This window comes from Elephantulus edwardii, unplaced genomic scaffold (genome assembly GCF_000299155.1).
Source record: "Elephantulus edwardii isolate Elephantulus edwardi_28Jun2011 unplaced genomic scaffold, EleEdw1.0 scaffold00042, whole genome shotgun sequence".
Classification (NCBI taxonomy): Eukaryota; Metazoa; Chordata; class Mammalia; order Macroscelidea; family Macroscelididae; genus Elephantulus; species Elephantulus edwardii.
The window spans coordinates 1,434,295-1,442,444 of record NW_006399792.1 but is presented as its reverse complement, the minus strand read 5'-3'; positions in this window follow the sequence as shown (position 1 = coordinate 1,442,444).

Genomic DNA, 8,150 nt, shown 5'->3' with positions numbered 1-8,150 from the left:
ATATATATATTCATAATCCTCACAACAGTTCAGGAGTGACAGAATCCCAGAAATATTTCTATCCTCCTTTTATAACTTAAGGTATGGAAGTCCAGAAAATATCCGTAGTCATATTGTTTATGCTAAAGAGTTGTGATTTTTTAAGAATCCAGGGGTCTCTAGTTCTGGAAGCGAGCTTAGAATATCCTGGTGCTTATAGAAAAGCTGTTCAATACAAAGACAACAGATTGAATACTGACTCACAAGATATTATGGCTACATCCTGATATGAGCAAACAATAATGACCCTTAACTGCCACTCCCTACCGCCTCCGAAGATAGGAGGCATGCTCAAGTAATTAGTCTTAGGATTGAAAAACATATTCTGTTATTCTATGAAGCATCTAAGGAGTCTTAGTAAGCAGCAAGTTACACAATACACTGCTAAATAAAAGGCTGGCAATTTGAATCCACTAGTCGTCACTCATCAGGAGAAAGATAGGCCATCTCCACATTAAATTTTACAGCTTCAGAACCCTGATGGGAGGGTTGCAAAGAGTCCACATCCACCTGAGAGCAGTGGGTTTTTGAAGAACATACTCTTTATTCACATGAAATCTTTAAGATATAAAAATGATGTTTAAAAATGTAATTATAAGAATCTATAAGTTTAAGCAGCCAATTTTTAAAAAGCTGGCTGAAGTTCATGTAAAGACGTTAAAAATATCCCTTTCAGTATTTTCAAAATGACAAAAACTTCAGTTTTGTAAAACTTTACAAGTTTATGAGAAAACAAAAGGGTAAACATTTATTTATCTAATTATCTAATGATGAGAGGAATTCTTATATTACATTATAATTATACATAATTTTTATATTATATTTTTGTATTATATTTGATATATCAAAGACAATGTGCAAACTGCTTAAAAGTTTGAAGTGAAAGGCTGAGTGAAAAACTAAAGTGGAGTGCCAATAAGAAGTCGAAGGAAAATAAAAAGCAACAGCCAAAGGCAGGCGCCAGCAGTATCAGCAGCTGTCCTTTGCTTACCCAAGTCTGGCTTAACAAGGCCAGAACAAGAGGGAGAAGGAAGAGGCTGATCTCCACGAACAGCAAGACTGGAGAGTATCAACCTTACCCTGCTCTGGCAAATGTAGAGCCTCTCTGGCGGTTTCAACCCACCAGCGGTTGGGGGAAGAGGGGAAGATGGGTGATCTTCTCCCGTGCAATCTACAGCCTCAGGAAACCTGTTTGGAGAGTCAGCTAGGTTATGTTCCAACTTGACAGCAATGAGAGAGAGAGTGACAGAAGAAAAACAAGGAAAAGGAAACGTACAATCAGTTGATAAAATACTCAAGAGTCAATGGAGGTTCCTTCTAGGAATCTTTTTTGCAAAGAATTTTCCCAAATTGGTAACATTAACATAAGCAAAAGAGCCCAAAGTAAAGTTACGCAACTAACACAAATTAACATGACTATTAAGAAAAGTAAAATTTTCCTTAGAAATGGTATTAATAAAAAAAATGCCAGGCAGGTAGAAGCACAAAAAGCCTTTTAAACTCATGAGCCCAAACAGTACATCTGTTTAAATACAATTACAGGGCGATCCCTGGACTTAAAAAAAACCCAAAACCTTCTCCAACTACACTCAACTCTCTCTCCCTAAAACGATCAGCCAGGTAATTAAGTCTGAAACAAAGTAGAAAGAGATGTCATGCGTGGCGGTAAAACAACTCCATGGAGCGGCTGTGTGGTTTGAAAAGGGCTGTAGTTTGTGGTGTCATAAAAGAAGGTACTCTTGGTTATGTTCTCCACCACCAAAGGCATCCCCGGGGCCCGGCAGCCAGCACACATCCGCCTGGGGCCAGGCAGCGACCCTCCCCACCCCCTCCCGGGGCCTGGCAGCGAGTCCCCCCCGCCCCGCCCCGCCCCGGGCAGCGGACACCCGCGCGGCGTTGCCTGGAGACAGCACACCTGCCACCGCCACCGTGGCCGGAGATCCCCGGAAGGGTCCAGCTGCCAGCCCCGCGCCCCGACCCCTTGCCACCCGCCCCAGCTCTCTCCCTACATCCGACGATGCACCTGCCTACCCTTCTCTTCTCCAAAAGACGCAGAGAAGCAAGCTAAAGCGCCCCGAAGATGATGACACAAGCAAAGACTGGGGTTCCCCTTGGAGAACACGACCCTGCTCCTCCAGCCAAATGGGTCAACAGAGACTGGACAGGGGATGCCAAGAGAAGCAAGCTCTCACTCGGGCCCCAAACCCTATCCAGCACGGAGTTTAGGAAGCTCGAGTTTCCACGCTTCAGGCGCGAGCACGCAATAAATAACGATTTGGAGCAGGAGCGCAGGGAGGGCTCGGAGTGAGCGGGCGGCGCGTGGGTCTCAGAGAAAGACCACACAAAGGGAAGACCGGGTGAGAGACAAGGAGCGTCGGGTTACCTCGATCCACACCTCGTTCCTCTACCCAGTTCCTGCTGGTCTCGTCAGGGTCTCGGCGACGCCAGCGGGCTCCGGCTGCTGACCGCGGACTAGCACCGCGCAAACACTGCACGGACGCGCGCCCTGCTGCCTCAGTCCCAGAGCCACGACCTCGGGGGGCGGAGCGAGGGGCGCGCGCGAGGCCCGCGAACGGCACGCTGGGAAATGTAGTGTTCTGGCTGCCTCAACCCGGTGTTCGGCTTGTCGGTGCTGGTTGGCTTACCTCCTCGGTGGTGGTGATTTGACCTTCGAGTCGGAATTGACCCACTGATAAACCCTCCAGGGGGTTTTCGGCGGCAGTAAATCGCATGGGAGGAGATTGTTATCCTTCCGCTGAGCAGCTGGAGGATTTGAACTGCATGTCTTTGGGATTGCAGCCAAAAGAGCTCCCTGGTGGGGACCCAACAGTACTATCCTACTGCAGGGTCCAGGGACTTAGGAACATTCCCAAAGAATGTTTTCAGATGTTGCTTTGACTTGATTTTGAATCAAACGACAGAGTGGAACTGCCCCATAAGGTTTCCTGGACCTTTTATAGGAACAATTCACGAGGTGTTTTCTTCAATTATATGGCTGGTGGGTTCAAACCAACGCCTTTGTTTCCAGCCTAGTGCTTAGCCTTTGTACCTATTGGGGGTCTTTAGATAAGACAAGCCATAAATACTTCTGAAGTTACCTATTGCTGCATTTCAGAGACAGTATAAAATTTAATTTTTACACCCATCAAATCCCTTACTACATTGTTGAATATTTTTAGGATTTATGTTTTTTAAAAAAACAGAAGATGGGGAGAAGAGCTTACTTTTATTCAATATTACTTTCTCCTCATGTTCTACAAAGTATATACAAAGAAGCCTATGTTTATAAATACAAGCTCATAGTTTATACGCTAAAGGAAGCAATGGTTGACCTAAGCATTTACAGTTTATAATAACTGCAAATAAAAAAATTATGTAGAAATAAACCTATTTCTCGACAGAGTCAGTGGAATGCATCAAGCAAGCAAAAAACCCAAAATTTTTAAAAGAATGTTCTCCCCTTAAATGAAGGGGGAGGAAAAGATCTGTATAAATGAGTGAATGAAAAGCTAATTTCTATGTAAAATCCCTCACAAATCACGATAAAGAAAATCCAACTATGTAACAAACACGTCGGCGACCTGGGCAATGATTAAGGATGATAGAAGAAGAATCAATGCCTTTGATTTGTGGTGCTGGAAAAGAGAATTGACCATATGTGGGCTGCCAAGAGAACTAACAGGTCTGTCATGGAGAGAGTGTCAAGGCATGTGAAGCTGCTCAGTCTCACTTTGGGCATGTAGCCAGGAGGGACCAGACCTTGGAGAAGGGTACCATGCTTGGACAGGTGGAAGGACAATGCAGAAAAAGACCCCAGATGAGATGAACTAACACAGTAACTGCCGTATTTAGGTTAGTGTGTTATAGACAGTAAGACTGGCTCAGGATAGGGCAGGGTTTGGAGCTGTTGTACATAGGGTTGCTGTGAGTGGTAGTCAATTAGAAGGCATATAACAACAGCTGGGGCTAAGAAGAGAGGAGAGGAAAAAAATTACCCTAAATGATCTTGCTGGAAGAGACTCAACCTTTCCACAGCAGTTGAAATTTATTTCACAGTATATTTAAGCATAAGACATTTATGAATATTAGTGCATAGGTTTGTACTGAATTTTTCTAGACAGAGGCCTTTTTTACCTTAACATTTTAAACATCTAAAAATACTCTTTTAAAAAGCCAAAATGAGTGTGAAATTTCCTTTTAAAGGACTTTACTTAAAAGGGCTTTACTTTTTTGTATAGCAGAAAGAGAAATAAACTCTCCATATTTTAAAATACGACATCCATTGCCCAACATCTCAGATCTTAGCAGTTATCCCAATTGTAGTTATGCTGTCACCTGGCAGGACTCAGTATAACTGTGTCAGTTTAAAGAACTAGTTCTCACCTTACTACTAAAGTCCATGCAGGTATGTGTCACCCATGATTGTATCAAAAATCAATGTTAACTCAATTTTTTCTCTCTTGATTTGAGCATGGCTTCTGTTACTGTATAGAAATCAAAGTTTATCGATGGTTACCAAAGTAGGAGGAAGGAGAGGTAACAGTGATGGGGAAAATCAATGCAATTGATTCCACAGGTGATTATTGTATTTGCTGCAAATAAGTTAAACACCTGTGAAAAGCTGAGTTGACAAAATTGTGTGGAGTATTAGTTCTTTTAAGATGTATCGATTTTAAAAAAGATTTATCTATACAGGACTCATTTGACAAGAACAATTTGATTAGTTAGGAATCATAGGAAACAGAGAGTCTACATTAATGAGGGATAAACAACCCAGAAAAGGATGGTAAGAACGACTGAACTCAATGTAATCAGTGTAATTATTTTGTAGCAACTGTTGAATTGATGCATGTTTTGCTGTATATATTCTTAGTAAAATTAAGAAAGTATAAAGGGAGCTCTGGGGGGCTAGTGGTAAAGAATATGTGCTGCAATCCTGAAGGCACGCAGTTCAAATCCATCAGTTACTCTACGGGAGACAGATGGGCAATCTCCTCCTCTGAACACCCTCTGGAATGCCAGCCATGGGTCAGTTCTAGCTCAGTGGTACTCAACAACAAAGGGAAATTGCTGCTTATTACCATTGAGTTAGAACAAACCCAGAGCTAACCCCTCCGGAAGGGTTTCAAAGGCTGTCAGTTGCTCAGGAGATTGCCCATCGTTCTCCTTTGGAGCTTCTGGTATATTCAAACTGCTTTCCTTTGGGTTGGCAGCATAGCCCCTAAACCATTAGACACTAGAGCTCCCTATAGGTACACGAATCATCTACAGAGCATTAACCTTCTGACATCATCTTCACATCCTCACAATCTCTCTGAAAATTTCCTTTTGGAATTTTTTTCCCCTTTTAATTAAAATGCTAACTGCTCTCACAGTAACACTTTGCCTTCTTTATAAGAGAACCTCAAGCTTTCTTGAGGGAAGACTATGTGCCTAGATAAAAACAAAAAACAAACAAAAAACAGATCAAGTTCTGTTCCCTCCTGTTGTTATTTACAGCCTCAGAAATCCGACAGAATATCGCTGTGAGTCAGGGTCATATTGACAAAAGTAAATGACAATTCTACCCAAGAAATATAAATACACACGTTGTATGGTACTTTAGGATATCTGTTTAAAGGTAATTGATTTGATTGAAAAGTATACCTCTTTCCTTTCTTTTTATTCTTTCTTCATAGTTGTGATAGCTTGAGTTTTAATAGCTGTCTGAAACTCTGAGGTTATTTGAGGTTAGAATTCATATTATAGGATGGTAGAGGAAAAACAGACATGTTTCTGAGTCCCTGAGGATTACCAAAGCCCTGGAGCACCTACATTTGTGTGATGAAAATACTTTTAAAAATATCTTTGTTGAAGCTGTTTTTGTTCTTTGCAGCCAAACTTACATTGCTTTAATAGCATTGGAAGATGTCTGTATCATACATAACTTATGCAATGGAGCATCTATTGAGTACTAAGATGTGGTAAATTATGCAGCCGCTGCCCTTTTTTAAATTCTTGACATGCACAATAGACTCTCTAAGATTTAATTCTGGCAATTGTCTTTTAAAAAGAAAACTAGAGTCAAATTGAGAGTCCTGGGTCAACACCGTTAAGCAGTCAATAACTAATCAAAAAAGCTGGCCTCTCAATGATGTCAAGAAATGATAGTTACAAAGTTAAGATGCTGACAATTCATACATTCCGAGATGGGCACCCAGTGGAGCTGCCAGCTCTTCTCTCAGGTCTACAAAGACACGGGCGATAACTTCCTCTTTCAATTTAAGATCCACATTTCACCATTACTCAGTTTCCACTTAAGTGAATGACGTGAGTCGTGGCTCCACCTACAGAATCTCACTAAAGGCCTTGATGGTCAGTAGTTCCATTGTAAAGATGATAATATCTACGTAAGATAGACAGCATGGGCTGCTTCAGAGGAACAAACACTGCCGACTGTCTTTCCTTATTTACTAGCAATTTAGGATTGTTCTTCCAAGAATTAGATCCAGGGGGAAAAAGAAGTTCAGGTGCCCTGGAAAGATTAGCAGATGAAAACAACTGATTGAAAAAGAAAAATCAGAGTAATCAGGGTTTCTGGATGAATTATGCCCCCCCCCCCCCCGCCCATATATGTTGTAAATCCTAATCCTGGGAGAGTGGAGCTCTGGTGGGAGTTTTGCTACTAAGTAAAAGATGGAACTTGTCCGGCAGTTCAGATTCAACAGTCTCCGTGGGAGAAAGATGTGCAATCTCTTCCTGATTGAGCTTCCTTGGAGACCTGCCAGAAGGTCCGCTATGTTCCACTCTACTGGACATTGATGAGTTTGACTTTATGTTTGTGAGTATAATCTCGTTTGGGACCAAGTTTTCTTTGTTATGCTTGTGTGGTATTATTAATGTAAGATGTGTCTTAAATCAATCTTTCTGAGATACTAAAGAGCACACCTCTTCTGTAACACCTATTGTAACACTTCGTGGTGACTTAGTGGTAAAGAGTTGCACTGCCTACCCACAGGTACACTGTTCAAATACACCAGCTTCTCTGTGGAAGAAAGATGAGCAGTCTCCTCTAATTAAATTTACTGCCTCTGAAAACTCACTGGCAAGTCAGTTACGAGTCTGTTTCACAATTCCATGGCAAATAATATTTGTAACATTTTAAGTAAGCAGATCGGGAAGATAGATTACATCACATGAAGATCACCACGGAGCCAAGGAAAAAAGGCAACAACATTCCCTTACTTGACGGAGGGGAAGACAAAAAGCTAGATTTTATCATCATAAACTTTCAGAAAGGAGCTCTCGTGGCCTAATGGGGAAAGAGTTGCCCTGCTAACACCAAAACAGGCAGTTCAAATCCACCCACTGCCTCCTGTGTGATTTACAGACTCTGGTAAACCAGCTTTGAGCTGATTTAGACTCGAGTGCAATGTTTGAGTGTTCTTTGAGATTTTGAGAAGGAATCCTCATGGTACAGCATTTTAAGCACTTGTTTGCTTAAAATGTCAATGCTTCTGCTTCTCAGAAGAAAGATGTTGCAGTCGGCTTCTATATCAATTTGCAAGTTTATAGCTCAGCACATAGCTCTATCCTATAGTTCACCACTACGAGTTAGAATTGCTTTAATTGAAATGGTTTGGGGCTTTGACTTATTGACTCATGTCCTTTGAGGACACAAAAGTTAATGTGCTCAGGTGCTAACCTAAGAACAATCAGTTTAGGAGAAGGTGAAGCCAGAGTGCTCCTTGGAGGCAATGATGGCAAAGCTTCGTCTCTCACACTCTGCGCATGTTGCTAGGAGAGGTTATTCCTTGGAGAAGGACATCATGCTTGGAAAGGCAGAGGGACAGGGAGGGAGAGGAAGACGTCAGCCAGGTGGATTGACTCAGTGACTGCAGCAACGGGCTTGAGTGTATTAGAGATTGTGCGGTGGGCACAGGATAGGACAGTGTTTGTAGAGTCACTATGAGTCGTACTAAAAAGTACCTAACAATAACTAACAATAGTTCAAAGGTCACATTGAAAAAGGCCCTGGTCATCTACAACCAGGAGAGGATAAAATAGATGAATGGGACCTTCTAAGAATCAAATCCCTATGCACATCCAAAAACTTTTCCAACAGGGTAAAA